This window comes from Chrysoperla carnea, chromosome 2 (assembly GCF_905475395.1).
Source record: "Chrysoperla carnea chromosome 2, inChrCarn1.1, whole genome shotgun sequence".
In the NCBI taxonomy this organism is placed as follows: Eukaryota; Metazoa; Arthropoda; class Insecta; order Neuroptera; family Chrysopidae; genus Chrysoperla; species Chrysoperla carnea.
In genome coordinates this window covers 40,635,580-40,657,654 of record NC_058338.1, presented here as the reverse complement: position 1 = coordinate 40,657,654, position 22,075 = coordinate 40,635,580, and the positions used below count along the sequence as shown (strand labels likewise).

The 22,075-nt window shown below is 27.4% G+C and overlaps 1 long non-coding RNA gene across 1 annotated transcript in view; it reads right to left on the bottom strand.

Annotated features, from left to right (window-relative positions):
* Nucleotides 1–394: 394 nt before the first annotated feature.
* LOC123293874 overlaps nucleotides 395–22,075 on the bottom strand; it is a 75,476-nt gene continuing 53,795 nt past the window's right edge. The window contains exon 3 of the long non-coding RNA XR_006535058.1: nucleotides 395–434. This is a non-coding gene — a long non-coding RNA (uncharacterized LOC123293874). The remainder of the gene's footprint in view (nucleotides 435–22,075) is intronic.

The window sequence follows — 22,075 nt, the reverse complement described above, 5'->3', positions numbered from 1 at the left end:
TAACAATAGAGTATTTATTATTTTAGAAGAAGCAATAATTTATCCTCAATATGGATTCTGTAGATACGAGTGTATTGGGACTTCAGAAGCAGCTCTTAATTCGGTAAATGAGATATAAATTAAATTTGAAAACAAGCAAGTTAAGTTTCATTTAACAGATCGTATTGTGGAATTTTTACAAGTAGTTTCCATAACATATTTAAAAAACTTTGGAAATATAAGCCTAGGAAAAAAAAAGTCAAAAATTTTTCCACTTCCACGTGATTAATATTTGCATTTTTTTTCTTCATTTTTTTATTGTTTAAGCTTCTAGTTCTGAGGATCGATTTCAGATTTCTTTTCAAATAAATTTGGCTATACTCATTGATAAATATGCGTATAAAAATAAAACTTACCTTTTCCGACCGTTGTTGTTTAGGCAGATTTGCAGCACGCTAAAAAAAATAAGTTTTTTTAGAAATTACATAAATAAAAAAGATATTTCTTATAAATAGGCTTTCTATAATACTTTTAACACAGAATAAGGTTGTAGCACCGTTAGAAATATCGAAATTAAGTTCAAACTCAGCTCCTTTTGAAGCCACATAGCTATAAAATAAAAAGAAATTTGTTTGATTGCACAGATTGCTTTTCTATGAACAACGTTTAATAAAATATTTGACGAAAAAAACAGTTATCCAAATATCTAAGCCGGAAATGAAATTTATCATTTATAATATTTAAAATTTTAATTCATACGCTTCAACAATCTGTTACTTAACGTTACACTTTTATACATACTTAAGTAATAATTATAATTTGCTTGAACAATTTAAACCAATTTTTTTTATAAAATATATTATTTGTTTTTAGGAAGAATTCTATGATTCACTGATTTATGTTAAATTCATTGAATTATTCAAAGTATAAAATATTTTAGTCCAGTAGCTGCAAATAGCTATATGATGTCCATCGAACGATGTATGCTTTTCAAAATTTTTTTAGTATATGAAATCATATCATTCGAACATGAAACGTATAATTCAATTTTCCTATATTACTTTTCGAGCCACGTTTGTCATGGTCCTTTTAAATATTTTTTGAAATTTTAAGGTATCGTTAAATCATTGCCGAGCGTTATGATCAAAATAAGCATTATTATAGCTTTTATTTATAAAATAAATCAGGCCTATATAAGGACGAAGACGTTAATTTTGCGGAAAAAATTTTATGGTTAAAAACTCTTCTTTTCTAACATTTATCAATAAATTGTTCACTTCTTAATTTTATGTTTAAGATGAGTACAAAAATATTGTAGAAATTGATTTTAATTTATGATATCGACAAATTTTTCTTAAAATAACAAAACAAAATTAAAAAATATCAAAATTTTATTTAGGAACAAAAAGTATGCTTTTTGGACATAAACGATATATGAAGTCATACGTACAGACTTCTTCAATAAAATAACAGAAGTCTATAACTCATATTCGCTTCGTTTCACTCCAAAATTCTTTTAATGGCTACTGGTCTACATATACATAGAAAGTTTTACAACCTATGTTATAGATTCAATTGAATTGGCTTAGTTATGATACCAGTAGCAAAGTTTTTTATTTTAAATTTAGTTTGATTAAAAATTGCGTGAAATGAATAAAAAAAAGGAATATTTATTAATGTTTCACATGTGCATAACAAAAGGTTTGAATATTTAAAATTGTTTTCTGATATACATTTATTAGTTATGTAATTTATTTCTTAATAAGTGAAATTAACAAAACTCAAACCAAACAACAACTAGCCGAATTAGCTGTTTAATAATTTAGCATGGTCTGAGTTTGATATTATCCGATTATCTCGTGCTGACGTATGATCTTCGACTCGATTTTTGTTCCTCTATTTTATATTTATCTCTTGCCCGCGACTTCGCTGCCTTTAAATTTGTTTATTATTATTATTATTATTATTACAAGGTTTTATTTCACTTGCAAAGTATGTATGTATATATGTATGTATGTATGTATGTACTCTTTGGTATGTATGTGTGTATATATGTATATATGTTTTGTTTGTCCGAGCGGAATCTTGCAACTCAATTTTGAAGCAGTTATGGTCAATCAATTGAGCTAAAATTTTGCATGAACGCTAAGTTTGAATGACAATGCATGGTAAGGCGTCCTGATTTTCCCATCGCTTCCAAAATATTTGATATACATGCGGTTTTTAGTGTTAAATTAAAAATTTAAATAAAAACTACTTTTTACAGCACAAGATTTTATTGTACTAAAAAGTAGAAAATAATTCATACATGGCTATTCGTAAAATCTTGTATACCCGTCAAATTTTTAAAAGAAACAATTGCTAAAATAGATTTGACCCGAACATGATATGTTTCAAATTTTCTAATTATATCACTTTTTAAGTATTTTTAAAGTTGATATTTGAGAGAACTCCAAATTATGCCTTTTCTCGTTTTCCAGCATTATTTACTATGCACCCTAACTTTAAGGTTGTATTTTTTCCACTTTTATCCTATTTGCATTTAAAAACATCTTTCACGGATATTTTTTATTGTTAAATAATTTAATTAAATTTTACATTTATCTTTACATAAATGTATACCTTTAATATTTTTATAAATGATGCCCTAATAAATTTTAAATATCAACCCTTGAAAATTTAAATACATTTCCACTTTCCCGTATTTGTTGTTCCCCAACAATCGTACTAACAGGTCGTAAATTATCTTTCACAGTAATGTATGAATAAAGAAATAATAAATATTTTTTTAATATGCAAAAAATGTGCAATATTCTAAGAAAAGTATAACTATATTGTATATAATTTATCATTTCTACACAAACATATAATTTATGCATATTTTAAAATTGATATAGAAATTATTTTCCATACTTAAATTATTAAGTGTGTAACTAACTATCTCTACCTATATGTGCGTATAAATAACAAATTAGCATACAACATCGCATTACTCACGTTGTATTATAGCCAATTTATAAAAACTTAAATGAGTGCATACAAGAGAAAAATGTTCTATATTCATAACCTTTTTAAATCCAGAAAAATATTTAAATGGATAATGAAGCAATTTTTAAAATGGTTGGAATTTCAGACTATACAGAGATTGAAAAATTAATGCATTTCAGTGCAATGGTAACAAAATGATACATAAGAAAATAAAAGATAGAGGGGTCGTGAGCAACTGATAGGAACTAAGTTCATTTAAAAATAAAGTTAATTAATTACATACATTGACCTGGATATATTTTGACCCGCCAACCTTCCATAAGACGAGTGGGCATGTAAACACAAGTTAAAGATTACTATTGATATTTTCAGATAAACTATAAAAAAGGGTTGGTCGGTCTCGGACAGTTTTTTTATAGTCCCAATCCGCCAAACGAGCGACATGGCACATAGTTCTAAAATAAATTGTATTGTTATATGTTATCTTCTATACATAAAAAATGCTTTGGCCTGGTAAAAAACACGTTTTGGTGTAAAGTTGAATACTTTTATCGTTTATGATTTTGTTCGTTTTGAACTGATTCTTGGAAATGCGTTGTTCTGGATCACATAGCTAAAAATAAGTTTTGAAAATCTAGATTCTATTTTTGTTCGACGATTTTCGACGAATTACACGTTCTATTCGACGAATTCGACGTTCTATTCGATTTACATGTTTGGATGAGTAATAATGAGCCACAAATACACACCTTTTTGCAAACTTTATTTTATTTTTTCACTTTTTTTCGATTTTGAAGTTGCAAAAACCAATTGATTTTATAAAAATTTATTCAAAACTTGTTCATTTGATTTCGCAACCCAACAAATATGTAATAAATTTTCATTATTTTATTCATTTTAATAAATAATCCATACGCCACCCACATTACCATAATTATGGATGTAATAGACACCATAAAATGTAGGTTATAATATTACATACATTATAAATATATCTCTTCTATCCATAATACACATTTTATATTATTATATTTTAACTTATTATTTTTACATTGTACCACCCTCATACAAACCAACATTATGTTGTAAAGAGGGAATACGCCAAAGGGTTACTTTACTATTTATACACTTTTATACAATATATATGTTTAGGTATAATGTATATGTATTATATGAAATAAAATTCACAAACCATGAATATATTATTTAAATATTATTTGAATATCGTTAATAGTTATTAAATTTACTGACTAGGAGTATTAAAATTGAAAGTAAAATATTTTTAACTTGATATCAAGTTATTGTTTTCACATCGGATAAAATAAAGTTCGAAAACTAAAACCCCGACAATTACAGAATCGCGCTCTTAAAAGTATGAAAACAAAAAAATATTTTCATCTGAAATTGTTTTGAGTAAAGTAAAATCGTCATTACAGACGGGGGAAATCTTTTCGGTTGTTTTCTCTTAGAGGTCTCCCGACTGTAATGACGATTTTACTTATCAAAATAATTTCAGATGAAAATATTTTCTTGTTTTCATACTTTTAAGAGCGAAATTCTATAATTGTCGGGGTTTTAGTTTTCGAACTTTATTTTATTTAAGCCATTTGGTGGTTAAACCAATTTCTTGCGAAAGTATAACAACACATTTATATTTGAAAAGTGCTATCATAGCTATATGTCCTCTAGAGGGCGTCATATTCAATTTAATGTGACGGTACAAGCCTATAACCAGTGGACGATTAAGACACTTCTAACGATATCTCATTTCTCAAATTATGATAAGTAGTTTAGAAGGTCGGTGGGAGCAGACGAAAATACATACATTTGAAACTATTTTGCGCTTATAATTTCGTGATTAAGTGTAACAATATGGTTGATCAAAATAATTAATTGAATCAGAAAGTTATTGGAATGGGCCACTAGAGACCGTTACCTACCACGTAATTTATAAAATATAATGTATAGGTTTTTATGTTATATATAGGCTTTTTGTAATAATGATCATTTATTAGGTGTGTCTTTTAAAATTTAATTAAAACATATATTAAATTAAAAATATTTATATATTAAAAGGAAAAACCCTTTCTTTATATTTGAAAAATTTATTAAATTTCATGTTGTTTTATATATTTTAATCTAATATCTGTTTTACTTACAGGTTTAAAATACAGAAATGTAATATAACTATATACAGTGAAACACGTATAAAAAGTCGCTTATACATGTATACATGTATATATCCATACCTATAAATCAATTGGCGGAAAATTTAAAAAGGGTGTATATAAATTACTGTTCTTCTGTTTATTCAATCAGTATTCAATAGTAAAGATTTTTAAAAACCAACTTCACTTTTCTGCCTGTCCAGTGAGATTTCTTCACCGGAAATGAAAAATTTTGTTATTATAAACTTATTTTGGCCAAAAAATTTCAATTTTTAATTATTTTCTATATTATCTCATACAAACGAAAGAACACCTTTTAATTCGTATATTTATACGATTGGATGGCATCGTAGTGCGGCTCTGTTTTGCCTAGAATTATAAGTTCTACTTATACGAAAATTATCGAAAAAGAAAATCCTCTTGAATTGATTACAAGTGTCCTAAAAACTCGAATACAAATGGTGTAGATGCAATATACAAGATTTTAATCTCAATAACCAACTTTTACTTTGTTTGCAAGCATAAGTATTTAAAATTTTTATTGTTTATGTTAATGGTGCTCTTAATTTTTGAAGACTATGAACATCGAAGTCCCTCAATAGATAATAATGCTCATGATACAATGGCATATTAAAAGATAATGAAATAACCTGGGAACTAAGTGTCGAGCAAGAGACAAACCCGAAAATTGGCCATGTGATTTTGGCATTTGTTATTCAATTATAGCTCTACTCACTCATTCGAATAATCCAATATTGTAGAATAACCCCCTTCATAAAATAAGATTGTAGGAAAAAAGGGCTCTAGCAACGGTTATTATTTAGGGGGTCAGATTGACAAATGGAAATCGGATGCCAGATTTGATAAGGAATATATCGTTGTAATTATTTTGTTTCCTCTATTTATGCATCCCCGAAGTTAACATTATTCATATATTACAACTATCATACGCCATGAGAACTGATTCTAGCGCTTTCTGGTGGTAGAAAATAGAAGCTATCTATGACAAGTCAAACTTCAACAAAAATTAGAGTACAAACGTGTCAAAAGTTTAAATTATTTATTTTTTTTATTTCACTCCTTATCAAAATATAAATAAACAATTCAATCATAGCCATGCATAAATTTGACTTGTTATAGACAGCTTCTATTTTTTACCACTAGACAGCGCTAGAATGAGTTCCCATGGCGAATAAAAGTCAAGTATACTCGATAAATTGTAGATAAGTGACCATACACAAGCCTAATACAATCAAAATTTTTTCAAAATTGTGAAAGAAAACGCCCTGCAAAAAATATTTCCTAGAAGTTTATTCCAACTTACTTTCAAATCAATTGTTATAAATAAATCAATAAAAATTTTTTTTAAATTAAGTTTTCTTTTTGCACTACTACAACGGTAAGTTTTCTTGATTACAAGTTTCAACGATTTAATAGGTACATAATTATTACCTATATTATTTATGCACATATAATTTTCCTTTAAAAGAAAGCGAATAATTGAATGCCACCTAAGGTAAAGTTTGACACAGTAAGATCTAATCTAATTATTAATTTTCCACAATTGTTTTCCACAAGATATTTCAAGGACAAATTATAAGTATTATATTCTATGTCTAAAACATTGTTTCACATAAAAATCATTCAATAAAAATATACCTACTTATTTGCAATATCAATATGATTGATAATTAGAATTGTAAGAGAACTAATAAGGAATAAATTAAGAAAACCAATCCTTGTTTATGATCATTTTAATTAAATATTTTACAAAAAAGGCGGTTTTCATATTTTTACTCCCACAATGTTGATTTTGTATCAAAAGACAATGAAACACTGAGAATAAAATCGTTTAAGAGTTTTTGGTTTTGAATGACTGGCTTCTACATATACAATGAGCCCCAACTCAAGTATTTCAGCAACGTCAAAGTTTTTTTTTAAATTAGTTTCTTTTGAATTGTAATTTCGAAATATCTCATTGTGGCAGCTCAAAACTTGACCAAAATATCTGTCACATTTTGTGCCAGGATTTTTTTATTTTTAAACCCTGGCACACCTAGTCCATATTGTACCTACCTATCGTTAAATAGTTTTGATTTAAATGCAAATTTCGTAATCGATGTAAGTGTAGTTTTAGTGTCCAGGCTCCAGGGCTATCAGGGAAACCGTGAAACATGGAAATTCGCCAAAAACTGAAACTTTTTCGAGAAAATATTTCTTTACTATTTTAAATTGAATAAAAAAGAATTCAAGAAAATTAACTTAACGTAACTTGATTTAAACAAATATTTGCTATATGATGACGTCTATTCAAGATTATCCTGATACAGTTTCTTTCTCTTCTGATACTCTTCTTTTAAGAAAATTCACAAGAAAATATCGCCAGGTGTTGTCTAGTTCGGTAATTAACTTGTTTAAGTAAGAACTACAATTTACTAAAATTATCATTTGAAAAAATTGATGGCTTTTGATTTTACAGGGTTCTAAAATTTGAATCAAGCCCCATCCTGTACTAACAAGGCACGGTTAAGTAAAATTTTCTCTATAAATTCTCAATTCACCTAAAACAGAAAAATTTTACTATACATAATGTCAAACAAATACATTTTAAATATGTTTCATTTAATTATAATGATTAACTAATTAACTAATCCTAAGAGTATTTCCTAGATCAGTATTTGAAATAATCGTGTGTTAAAACATGTGCTGTGTTTTATTAATTTTAAAATAGTAAATAAGACATTCATATTTTCTTTACAAATAGCAAACTGTTATACCTTATCAATGTCTAAGATCTATAAAAGATATTGTTAGCTATTTTGCATAGTAAACATAGCTTTTAGGTAGCATTGACGACAACTAATACTTCTAAAACCGGTAATTTTAAACTTATGTGTTCTTATGTTTTTAATATAAGTAAACCGATGACAATTAAAGTTATTTAATTATATGGCAGATTTAAAACAGAGAAAATTATTAAACTATTGTTAAAGTTATTTCATATTGATATGGTAACGCAATATTTAAGATAAAAATATTATATTCATATAATAAAAGGTAAGAATGGATTTATATTTAAGGTCAAAACAATGAATTAATTTACATATTACGGATGAAAAATATTCGATTTTTAACCGACGTAATAGTTCTCAAGTCAATCCGATCATATTTTTTTAATGTTTGACCACGCATAACTTTTCAGAGAGTTTTCGAAAATGCTTTTTTTTTGGTTAAGAATTTTCATTTGTGAATTCCGATTTTTATGTATATTTACTGTTTTTTCCGCCAATTTTTAACCGATTTGATTATACTTTTTGAAAATCTTCTACTCTCCAGGTGCTCCCATAATCGTTTCATCAAAATCGGTTCAGTAGGTTTTTATGATATGGACTACTAGGTGTAAGTTACTTTCTTTATTACGTGTAAAGGAACAAGTACTTACTTCACGAAAAATTATAAAATAATTTTTTTTTGTAAAAATAGGACAGATAAAAATGCAGGAAACAAATTTTAAATAGCGACTCCAATCAATAATTTCCATGCGAGCATAAGTCAACGTTAATCTTATCCTTAACTTAAAATCGATCGATGTATTGAGCTGATAATTTTTTTTCCGTTTGTTCTTATTCGCCGATTTTTTTTTTGCAAAGTTTTTTATCAGACTTTGATTTACGTATCAATAAAATATATCAGAATGCATAGAACAGAGTAATTCTTACCCAAACAAAAATTTAATAAATTGGAGTGGCAAAATGGAAGCAGTATTATCAGTAACTAACTATACAGTAGTAAGATTTTCAACTATTACCTGTGGATACCATAAACTCTGTTTTAAGAGCGAATAAACTATCGTACCATACCAGACCTACCTTATTCGTAGTTGCATTATATTTATTATTATGATTAAAAGATGAATCATGTTGAAAATTCATTGTATTTTTTAGAGACCTTTTAAAACAAAAGCAGTTTAATCAACAAGTGATAAATATACGTATTAAAGGCAATATATTTGTAACGCTTACTTTTTTACTCAGATTTGCTTTGATTTTGTTTGATGGTTTGAATGATTTTATTTTGTAAAATATTTGGATCAATTCAAAAAAAAAAAAAAAAAATGTGAAAATATACAACAGGATAAAAATTATTTGCAAATACAAGCAACGGTGTTAGAAATAAATTACGAATATTTAAGTTTTGTAGTACGCTACGTTGCAAGTAGGTGTAACTAGTGTCTTTTAGGTAATTGTTTTTATTTTTTGCTTCCCGATTCTTTTTACATTTGTGGGCGTTGTTAATTTTAGGTTTAATTTGATATTTATTTTTTTTCATTTTTTCTTGCATGATATTGTGTGCATCAATGGTAATTCTGAATATTTAAAGTATTAATTTAAGAAGTCAAATACTTGTTTTATTGTTTCAAGAATTAAATATTATAGCTATTTTAACTTTATAAGTACTTAACGAATTTATTGTTATATAAGTTTAAAAAAGAAATACTTCTTAGTTAGTAGTCAACCCAATATGTGCGTATATTACCCACAATTTGTTTGATAGGATATTTAATATGACATAAAATCTACTTGTAGTTACTTTAAACTATCTCTATCATGTTTAACTTGTGATAACTCACTACTCATTTTCTTTTTGAATGGAAAAACATAAAATTGGGACAAAAAAGACAAATTGACAGATTATAAAATAGTTTTGCATATTCTGAAAATTAATGGAAAGCTGAATCGATTAAAATGGTTTTACCTCACACTTTTTTTGATTTTACCTCCCAACCAGCAAACGAATTCATAACGTGCGATAAGGAGCATAGTTCCAATAAAATTTACTAGCGGTCAAACAGATTATAATTATTTTAGTAAATTTACGTCTATTCAAAAATTGTAAGTAAATAGTCCTTACAAGTTTACGCAAGGCTATCGAGACGACTTTTTATGATTGAGAAAAAACTGAAATATTGGTGTTTGGATATTCAAGGGACAGATGTATACATATGATTATCACAAAGACAGTGTTCTTTCTAATGGTAGAGACTGCTATGCTATTCACATAAATATTGTAACAAATTCACGTTCAAAGCACACGTGATACTTCTTTATACTTGTACCTATATCTAAGATATAATATTAAAATTTATTTTATTTTATTACATATAGCACAAATTATATAGTTCTTCATGGTGTTACTACTGTTACTGTTACTATTACTATTAGCAGTACCTACTGACTGTTACACTAAACTGTTACAGATATTATGGAAATTATTATTAATAATAAAAGTTTTGTTGTATTATAATAATAGTTCAAGATCATTCATAGAATAAAATATTTATGATATACATATAAGTTATAAGGTGAATTATTATTAATTACTTATATGAATATGAAATATATTTATTTATTACTTTAAGTAATAAAAATTAGGATACCGTATTAGTACGTAGGATGAGTAAGTATATACGCACCAGGGTTTTGCTAACTAGTTTTCGATAACTTTGAGTTCTCTATTTTATAATTGGTCCGCTCAAAATAATGTTTTTATGTGAATTTATTCAAAGGCAAAAAAAAGGAAGGTTTCGACATCTAATTTAAAATTCTACTAACACCCAGTCTCAAAAAAGCTGGAGTTGCGTTAATTAACACTATGTGTACATAAAAAACGATTTTTGGCCAATATTTCGGAGACCATAAACTTGATAAAAAATAGTTTTCAAAAAAAATTGTCAAAAATTTTTTAAACCCTAAAAAAAATAAACATTTTGCTTTCTTCAGCCATTTTCCCGAAAATCGGGAGTAGAGTTAACAATTTGGATATCTTTAGCCGTTTTCAAAACGATCAATTGTATATATATTTTTCGTCGTCATTTTTGTTTTCACCATTCTTTGGAAACCGAAGTCTTACTGAGAATGAATATTACAAAATACGCAGAATTAACATTGTATAAGTGGCCATCTTATCCCACACATAAGTACGTATAGGGTCTTCCAATAAGAATGATACTGAATTTCAATAAAAAATAAACACTGCTAAACACGATTGATTTCTTTAACAAAACTACAACCAAATTTTGTCAAAATTTCGATCATCAATTTTTTTATTTATTTTAATCATAATTTATCTAAAAGAGAATATTTGGAGTGAATAATATACAAACACTTTATCTAAATATTCAACGCATAATTCAAGTCATAGAAATAGTGTAAAAACAGGACAACTTCAATAGTCAAATTCAGGCCTGCAAAAAAAACGTGACGAACAATTTATCGATATTTTGTACATAGTACAACTTAAGTTTCTAAGCTAGAATATAGAGCGCAAGTGCATGTTATTATTTTTTATTCAAATTTTAAATTATCGCCATTATTTTTATCATTATCACTCATATTTAACTGTATCATCTGTCATGAACTGTTGTTTTCAACGCGGTATGTATTTCACGTAGCATGTCGCTTTTGAGGTGACAATCCAAACCACGGTGACCACCAAACTAGAATTTTTACCCCCTACTAGAAAGTTATTTTAATATAAAATTCCTCAACAGGGTTAAAGAATGTTGAAAGAAATTTTCTAACAGTGCAACAGACGTCATTTTATCCTGAGGAAAATGAATATTCTATCTACTGGATATTTTAAACGAAGCCTTTAGGGCGACAGAAATTACATGCATACTTGATTAAATTTAAATTCTCCACCCTCAATTGATTTAAATAATGTATATTTATTTATGTTCCAGTATTAGACAGGTAATAATATGAAAGTATTAGATAGGTATAAATATGTTATAATAACCTTAATGTTTAACTTTACTTTTTAAGTCCATACACGTGTTTTTTAATTCTTTTTTAATTCTAATTTGTAATAATTATATTGTTATTGAAAATATTTTGTTGGGTGTGGATTAAAAATAATTTAATTTTGTTACATTACATTCTTAAAATGTTTCTTGATTGATTCTTGTTTTTTTTTTGTATGTATATATATAATTACATAATTAGAAATGTCAATAAAAAAGACTTCTGTTTTTTATTTTTATATTTAAATGAAAGCCTTTTAATCGTAATAAATTATTTATTATTTCGTGATTTCATTATTTATGTACGAGAGTGAATCAATTACCAATAAATTATAAATAACAGGAGGCACGAAACTAAAATTTTTTTACTATAGACTAATACAGTATTTTTGCCATCTATAGAGCAAATAAACAATATATTTGGGAGACTTAAAAGAAATGAACATATTTTCACAAATTATATAGAAATCATTTTTAAAATGATCAAACAATCTCTCTAAAAAAAATTAATAAATTATTTCAAAAGTTAAATTAGATGCTTTTACGAAAAGTATGTATAAAACTCCAAAATTCTGTACTCACAATCAAGAATTTACTCACATGAGCCTAGTATATTTATTTACATACATCTTAGGTAGTGAAATTATGGTGGTAATAGTATATGGTATAAATATTGTTAGTTTTTTACTATTTTTTAATATTACTTCCAGCTGAAACCAAAATTTAAAAAATAAATTGAAAGTGGTAAACACTTATCATTCGAATACACCTGTAGATACAAGAAGAGTTGAAGAAAGAGATGGTGTCACCTACATGAGCTAGCCCAAAATGGCATACATAAGATAAGAAAAAACTGGCACTTTACAAAAGTAAATCAAATTGGTTTTTATATTGAAATTCAGGAAAGCAAATTTGTAAATAATACCTATTTTTTATGTACTGCTGCAGAGGACATATATTTACAAAAAAACATCATTGAGTAAGGAAGCCTGAGTAAATTGAGTAATTTAAATTTCGACACCTTTCTAACAACAACTAGGAATCGATCTTAATTTAGCAAGCTTTAATTTTGTTAAGTAAATTCTGAAAATGGTACTTACTTATTAATTATGTTCAACTTAAAACACTATTTAATGAGTGCTTTTTAATCGGATGAAATACTTCATCCATCATTTCATTTTCTTAAATATTACAAATGTGAGTATAAAAATCAGTGGCGTTGTTAATACCCCCTTGCAAAATATTACATCAGTCTGTTTTCAGTAAGAGAATTTTTATAACGATATTTTAAGACTAACAGGTAAGGTTATATTGGCTGTCCACGACGGGCACACTTTGTCCGATTGTGATACCATATATGTGCTTTGCCAACTTTCCGTTGAAAATTTCAGCTTCTCAATTATTTGGAGAGGCTGCATACAGCTCCTTCATGCCTACTCCAGCCCATTATTACTAGTAAATAAATAAAGTTTTGTTGTGACGTTGGAATCGAACCCGCCACCCAAGGCATACCGCATACATAATTACGCTTCAACCAACCGTGCCACTTGGCTTCACTTGTTGAATAACCACTTTTAATTTATGTGAGAATCAGGGGAAGACATTTACAATTTTTAGTTAATATGAAATTGGCAATTGGTCATGAAAATAAAAAGGTAAAGCTTCTTCTGGAGGAGCATTCAAGTAACTGATGCAGTCTTCAAAAACTCAAAAGTTCTATGTAATTATTTTCAAAACTATTCATGCTTGTAATTAAGTAAAAGCTTGCCTACTTACATATTTATATTCGAACAAAGCACTTTCCCACAAAGGTCTCCACTTTCGAAAGTTTTAAACGCACGTAAAATTAAAAAGAATACTTAAACTTTGAATAGCTCCGAAGTCTTTCCTATGATTGGAAACGATATAATAAAATAAACGTACTTGATTGACAAGAAGGTAAATTTAAAATCAAAATGTATTCAAGAAAATTTTTATAATTAATGATAAAAATGATAAAAAATTGTAATTTGTATTCAATTCGAATTTAAAAAAAAATGTTTAATACACCTACAAAATGAAAATTATTTTTTAAAGGTAAACTTCTATTTTTATAAAAGTTCTAGTTAATTCCATTGATCATTAAAAATTTTAAATTGACAAATTTAAGTTAAAAAAAAATGAATTATTTTCATACAATTTAAATCAATAATTCTGGTTTTTCAAACAGTGTGACAGGTCCTTTCAAAAGAAAATTAGATCACAAAAAATATATTATGAATAAAAGATTTTTTCAAAAACATTACAATAATTTTTTTAATATTTTAACGAACCGGTTGTATTACCTTAAAACTTATTCTGATTGGCAAAAATGCATAAACACAAAAAATGTATAAATACATAGTTACGGTGGAATATAATTATTATCATATTTGATTCGGTAATTCTGTTGTAATTAAGAACTTTAATTGTAAAGTTGAATTTTTCTGTTGTATTTTCAATTTTTACAGTTTAAAAGAGAAATGATAAAGTGCACTTCTTTCTGAAATGTGGCGCTGCAATTAACAAGGTCCAAATAAAATATGAAAATCTTATTTAAATATGATTAAACATTATTTTTATGTTATTTTAACTGTCAGCGACTTTTAAACATTATTACATTATTTTATAGGGCTGATTTTAAGTATCGTTTTTGTGAAAATTGGACATTTTTTCTGTAGAAGTCCAGTTCGAAATACATGATAGTGACAAATACCACAGTGATAAATAAATTGAGTTAAATTCATTGGCGAAAATTATTAGCAGAAATAATGCATTCTAACGTTAAGTCATAAGCAAATTTTAATATCAATAGTTGAAAATTCGTATGTTGATACGATATACCGGCCAAACAATATACTCGGCCATTTTTCAATAAAACCGTGATTTTAAATAAGAATCCTAGGGACTTTGCTTCATTAGCTAGACTAATATGCAGATAGCACAAGAGATGGTATAAGGTCCAACTTCATCCATCTGATAATCAGTTGAGACATTTTTTCTGTGAAGTTTTATTGATTTATAAACACTCCTATCATAGTTTTTCTATTGAAAACCGTATGGTTATTTTAAATTAACTTAATTTTAATCAATTTTTTCCATGAAAGGTTTTTTTTTAGACAAGCCAATATCATTATTTTTATACCATGCATATATGTAATATGCAAGGTATACTAAGCTTAGTCCCAAGTTTGTAACGCTTAAAAATATTGATGCCACGCACAAAATTTTGCTATAGGTGTTCATAGAATCACCTAATTAGTTCATTTACGGTTGTCCGTCCGTCCGTCTGTGGACACGATAATTAAAAAACGAAAAAAGATATCGAGCTGAAATTTTTACAGCGCACTCAGGACGTAAAATGTGAGGTCGAGTTCGTAAATGAGCATTATAGGTCAATTGGGTCTTGGGTCCGTAGGACCTATCTTGTAAGCCGTTAGAGATAGAACAAAAGTTTAAATATAAAAAATGTTCCTTATCAAAATAAACAACTTTTGTTCAAAACATTTTTTCGTAAACATCACTGTTTACTCGTGAGGGCGCTAATTAGGCGGAACTTTTATAGTTTGTACTATACTTGAATATCAGTTATGTATGTGTCACATGTATGTATGTGTTATGTGATAAAGAAATCAACACTGACTATGCATGGTATTTCAACAATTAACTCAGTCAATTGTTTGTTTTCACATGTTGAAAATAAATTTACTTTCTTCTGATCCCAATTTTGATTGGTTCACTGATCGTAGACCTGTTTATACCATATAAACAGGTGCCAATACAGGTAACTACGCATCGTTCTGTTAACCAATCGATATTTGTATCAGAGGGAAGATAATTTAATTACGAAAATAATGTAATGACTTGCCTACAAAAAGCCGTTCAGGGAAAAAAATAATTGAATTAAAATATTGATGAATAATTTTCGATAGCAAAACTATGATATTATATTGTTTTAAAATCAATAAAATTTCATTAAAAAATGTCTTATCTTGTTATCAGATGGGTGAAGATCGACCTTATACCGTCTCTTAAATCAAGAGGAGAGTAAACGTAGAGGTTAAAAGAAATTTGATTAGAGTAGTACGAATATTTGACAATGAAAATGGTAAATGCACCTTTTTTAAGTTTGAATACACGAAGTATACATTATTGATTTTTCTGAAATTACCTAAGTCTTACACGGGATACTTCGACATTCGCTTCGTTATTCGTAGACGTATTGACTAATTTGTATCTTCATTAATATTCACAAATATCGGATATAAAAATTCGAATAAACATTCGAATTCACGAAGAGAGGCAATAAAATATGTTATCATCACAAATCGATAGATAACAGAAGATACACAACTCTTTTCATCGTCGGGAGTAATTAATCAGGTTAAAAAAGGCTATTCAGGATACTTATCGGGCCACCGTAAAAATAATGCTTGACTCTAAGAAAAATTTGTGAGTACAACTAACCAGCGTAACAATGAGAACGAAAAGTAAATGTTCACCATTCCGTTATCTTATGCAATATTTTTGAAAATAGCCCTAAAGTGACAAAACAATGGTAAGTAAATGTTGTTTCAAACACTTGTTTCATAGAACCTAAATACATAAACCCACCCACTTGACATACCTTTCTTAAATAATTTAGAAAACAAGTTTTTGGGATTTGACTGCAAGTGCAACATTATAAATTTTTCAACGACAAAATAAATAATTTTATTTCACACATGTGAGAAAAATATCAATCATAGAATTAAGATATGCTTATTTTGCAATAATTTAATAATATACTAATCGAATATATTATTATTTCAAGTAACTAGTTCAATGTACCGAAACATGTGTCACTGTATCTATTTATATTTATAAATATTGATAAAAGTATATTAAATATTTTTAATATTAAAAGTGTTCTTAAAAAGAACTCCTTTTTCTTATTTTTTGTGTTTCAAGTCATTTACTTTGTGAGTGGAAAAGACCTTCAAATTAAAATATTTTATGCTAGTTTATTTAATTTATAAAGGCACGTGAATAAGAGGTAATAATTTTCAGGCTCACGTGTTATCATAACGCCATTTATTATAAAATTGTATTTAGCTCATACAGCCTCCTGCTGTACATGCATAGTTTTTAATGTCAATACTCTCCTTTCTTAAGGTAGTTCTAATATCATAGGTACAATTTTCTTAATAAAAATAAAAATATAATATAATTCCTGTAATTTCTTTATATTTTTATGCCATGTATATATGAAATATACCAAGGTATACTAAGTTTAGTCCCAATTATGTAACAATTAAAAATATTGATACTACAAACAAAATTTTGGTAAAAGGCATGTTATAAGTTTGACCGCTATTTTTGTATGTCTGTGTGTCTGAATGAGGTATTGTTGCGCATAAACGGAAGAACCGATTTTCTTTCATTTGAAAGATATTTTAATTGGAAGTGTTAGCATTGTTTCAAGTGCAAGTTTCGTGTTTCGTAACCGAAACAACTGAAAAATAGACGCTGATCCTCGGGGATTTGTAGCGGGTTTTTTTTCATTTTGTAAATTTACCTTGTTGATGTTTAATTTTTCAGTTTCCGGAAAGAATTTCATTTTAATAAAAATTAAAATCGTTTACTTTTTTATAAAGCTGCAGGTATGTTCATTACTTTCATTGTAATGAAGCCCCAAGCAGTGGGGCTAAAAAAGTAATAGCAATGTGATCTGTTTGATTGCTCTGCATGTGTTTGTGTCTGTCTGTCTGTCTGTGGCATCACAGTGCTTCAACGAAATAATCATTTTTGATTTTTTTGTTTCGTTTGAAAGAAATTTAATTTAACGGAGAGTGTTTATAGCTATGTTTCAAGTGCAAATTTATGGTTCCGTACTCGAAAAAATTTATTGGGGGTTTTTAAAATTTTGTAAATTTCACTTCTTTTAAAATGAAAAAATTGATTAGAGAAAATTTTTTGTTTACAGAAAAAAGAGCAATGAAATTTCAACTGTTGTTTTTGTCAATTCCTTTCAATGTATGGTACAACAACCTTAATATTTCATTTTGTATTTAATATTTAATCCATTCTCATATAGGATGGGTTTTTGAATGCAATTGTTTAGAACAACATAATATGTAGGTGCTGTACTGATATACATTCATTTGGCTATATATGGATACTAGTTAGTATACTACGTAGAAAGATTGAATTTTCAATGTTGAAAATAGTTTCGACGCCAGAAAGACCATTTGTGTATTCATGTCAGAAATAACATTTGTGTGTTTGTGTTCATTGTGGAATAATTATTTTTCTTTTTACACTGTTTTCTGTGCAACTACATATTTCCATTTCCCGAAATACCTAATTCACTTTTCGCAAACAGCGATTTACGTGTTCAAGTTAATTTTGCGTATTCAGTGATCAATTTATACGAGAACTTATCAATTGTAAAAACAATCGAAAACAAGTGAAAACAAACAATTGACTGAGTTTATCGTTGAAATACCATATATAGACAGTGTTGATTACTCTGTCACATTACACATACATATATGTCACACATATATAACTGATATTCCCATATAATACATACTATACAATTTGCACATAATCTGCGCTCTCACGGGAAAATAGTGATGTTTACCAAAAAGTGTTTCAAACAAAAGTTGTTGTTTTATAAGGAACATTTTTACATTAACACTTTTGTTCTATCTCTTACGGTTTACAAGTTCAACACCCAATTGACTTATTGTTCATTTACGAACTCGACTTCACTGCTTACGTCATAAAAATTTCAGCTTGACATCTCTTTTCGTTTTTGAGTAATCGTGATGACAGACAGACAGACAGACAACCATAAATGTCTTTATGAACACCTATACCAAAATTTTGTTCATAGTGTCAATATTTTTAAGCATTACAAACTTGGGACTAAACTTAGTATACCTTGGTATATTTTATATACATGGTATAAAAAGAATAACAAACATGCTACTTGTATAATAAAAGAACTCCCTACCTACATGACCAACTAGGTATTAAATTTCACACTCGGTTCCAAATATTGTTATTTATATTTATATTAACTAAAATTAAACACACGGTAAATGCTTTAGTTTCACTTCTTGCAAAATTATTTAACAAGAATTTGACAATTTTTAAGCAAACCATTTCAGCTAAAACGGATCTAAAGTTGGTTCCAAGCTACGTAGAAACAACTACTTACCAATACCATTGGGCTAATTTAAAATATATTTTAATTTGCGTTAAGAATAATCTTCCTTGGATGAAGATTCTTAATCTGTTTTATAAAAATATGACTAATAAAAATCAGGTTTCGTTTTTGCAATCTCCTGCTGGGAAAATTTTTTTAATATTGTATTCACGATATCTTGAAACAAGTTTTATGGTGCTCAATTTTACCATGTTATTAAAGCAATTATTTAAGATATTATTTACGCTTATTTATTAAATATTTCGTTGTCAATGCATTATGGTCATAACTCTTTTTAAAAATGATAACCTTCAAGTCAATAAAACCCATCTTCATAATTTTTACACGTAAATTAATAAAAATAAATAAAACATCGATTATTAACATGAATTTTTGTAATTCTATACGTTTTTATTCAAGGTAAATAATTTTATATTTCTTAATACGGGAATAAAGCCAATATTTTAATATAACCCATACAATTACTTTTCAAAAACAGTTTTCTGTGTACACCTTTGTTTTCTGTGTACACCTACTTCTTTAATAGGATCAATACACTCTGATTTTACTTACTAACGGTTATTTTCACGGTTGTTTAATGGACAATTGTTACCTTAAAGATAAAATATTACACGGAAAATTGTACATTGATGAAAACTTAAAAAAACTATGAACGATAAGAAAACCTTTATGTATACACTAATCGATCGGAAATAACCGATAACCTTTGACCAAAGTATTTTTTCCCTAAAATGCATAGTTTTGGAGGAACAAACAATTGCATAGTTTTGGAGGATGATTTCAGAAACTTATATAAAAACGTGGAAAATCGTTGATTTTTCCTAAATCACCCTATTTTTAACCCCCGAATTAAAAGAGGGTTGTTATAAGTTTGACCGCTGTGTGTGTGTGTGCCTGTGTGTTTGTCTGTCTGTGGCATCGTAACGCCTAAACGGATGAATCGATTTTAATTTTTTGGTTTCATTTGAAAGGTAATTTAATGCAGAGTGTTTTGCTATTGCCAGCTAGCTAAAAGTGCCAGCTTAGAGTTCCGTTCTCGAAAAAACTAAAAATTAGCGATGATCTTCAAAATCATTTCAAAGGCATAACGTATAATTTTAACATATAAATAATTACTATGGAAATGAATGGTAAAGAAATAAGCCTGGCTCAATTCATTTTGAAAAGTGAAATGGTAAAATAATTAGGTATTTCAAAACAATAATTCAAAAGAACAAACTCAACTAAAATATTTCAATTTCAACTAAAATATTTCCAAAAATTTGTTCCAAAAAATGATAGCTCTATAAGTATCCTTTTCATCTCATCTGATGTCCTCGGCTATCATTTTGATAATGATTTAAGAAGGAGTGTTATAAGTTTAAAGTATTTACTGACTCGATTGAGAACATTTTAAAGTTATGTTTCCAAAAATCGGTTTACAAGGAATAAATCGTATTTGTCGGAGGTTTTTTAAATTTTATAAATTTCACTTGTTTCTATGAAAATTTTGATTCTACAGAAAAAAATTAATTATTGGCACAGATGGAATTGCTGAATTCAAAACTTCAGTAACTTTCACCTAACTTCATAGGATTATATGGACAATTAAAAATTGAACCTCTTGGATACGCATCACTCAGAAAAAGAGGGGCGATTTGATAGATATCATGCTTCATATACAATATTATCGAATGATGTTTCAAATATAAAAAAAATTCTCTAATATGTAATAAACTATTTGTTTTATTTTAATTTTTCTCATGTTGGGGTCATTGTAAATAGTGCATGGAGGTGATAATAATTTGTTTATAACTTTTTGTTTTGTAATAAATTTCTCTCTAAAAATTATACAACAAGGGCACAAATGGATCATGGCGGCGATATTGTAATTAAAATATGAAATTTAATTATAAAATTCATTGACTGGCAAATAACAAAGAATACAAAGGATAATTCTACTAAAGGGTATAAAAATTATAAAGTCAATGGTTCTTTCTTGAACGTATTTAGTTAGAAAAATGTCATGTTTCATATTGTCATTCACCAGCAGTTTAAAGACAAATAAAAGAAAATGCAAAATTTGTTTGTCATTTAGTTGCATAAAACAAACCACCCAAAAAAAAATTTTTGTCCGTTTAATACATTTATTTATTCAATCATCCAACTTGAATCTAGTTGAAAGAAAACTACAATCACCGTAAATGAATAATCTTTTCTCGTTTTTTAATTTCTCTAAACAGTGAAAAACTAAGGTTTTCATCATCCAATGGATGGATTTTACACAATATTTTTAAAATTATTTGTAAATACTTAACTAAATTTTTGGTACATTTTATGTTATTTTATTTTCTATTTTACTATCGAAGTACGAAATATATTCAAAAATATTCAAAAATATTTCAACTCTCCAGAAATTTTAAACAATGTGATTGAGTCTCCCAAATTATTTCTTAAACGAAGATTATAGACAATAGTTAATTAACGATACTAGTGGGATAACTGCATTATTAACGAACGTCTTGGAAAATCGCAGAACTACTTTAATAATGCGTTAACACACATGTATCGTACAAAACTTATCTACTCCTCTCAAATGTGAAAATAAACGATTTTTATTGTTTAAAAATGGCTTGTTGAAAAAAATAGAAAATTTAAAAGTTTTGTGTATGAAAAAGAGTTACTTACTTATCTCAGAGGCGTAGAAAAAATATATAATACCCTTACCTCGACAACCTTCCCAAAGACAATGAAAATATATTTTTAATCTTATAGAAAATATATCTTAATTAAAACTAATTAAAACAAACGTCAAACACACATCTTTTCCGTGATGAAAATTTGTCATCTGTACCGGACTTGAACATTATGAATTTGTCATCCGATTGTATTTTTTTTAAATTTAATAATAAAAATAAAATTTTA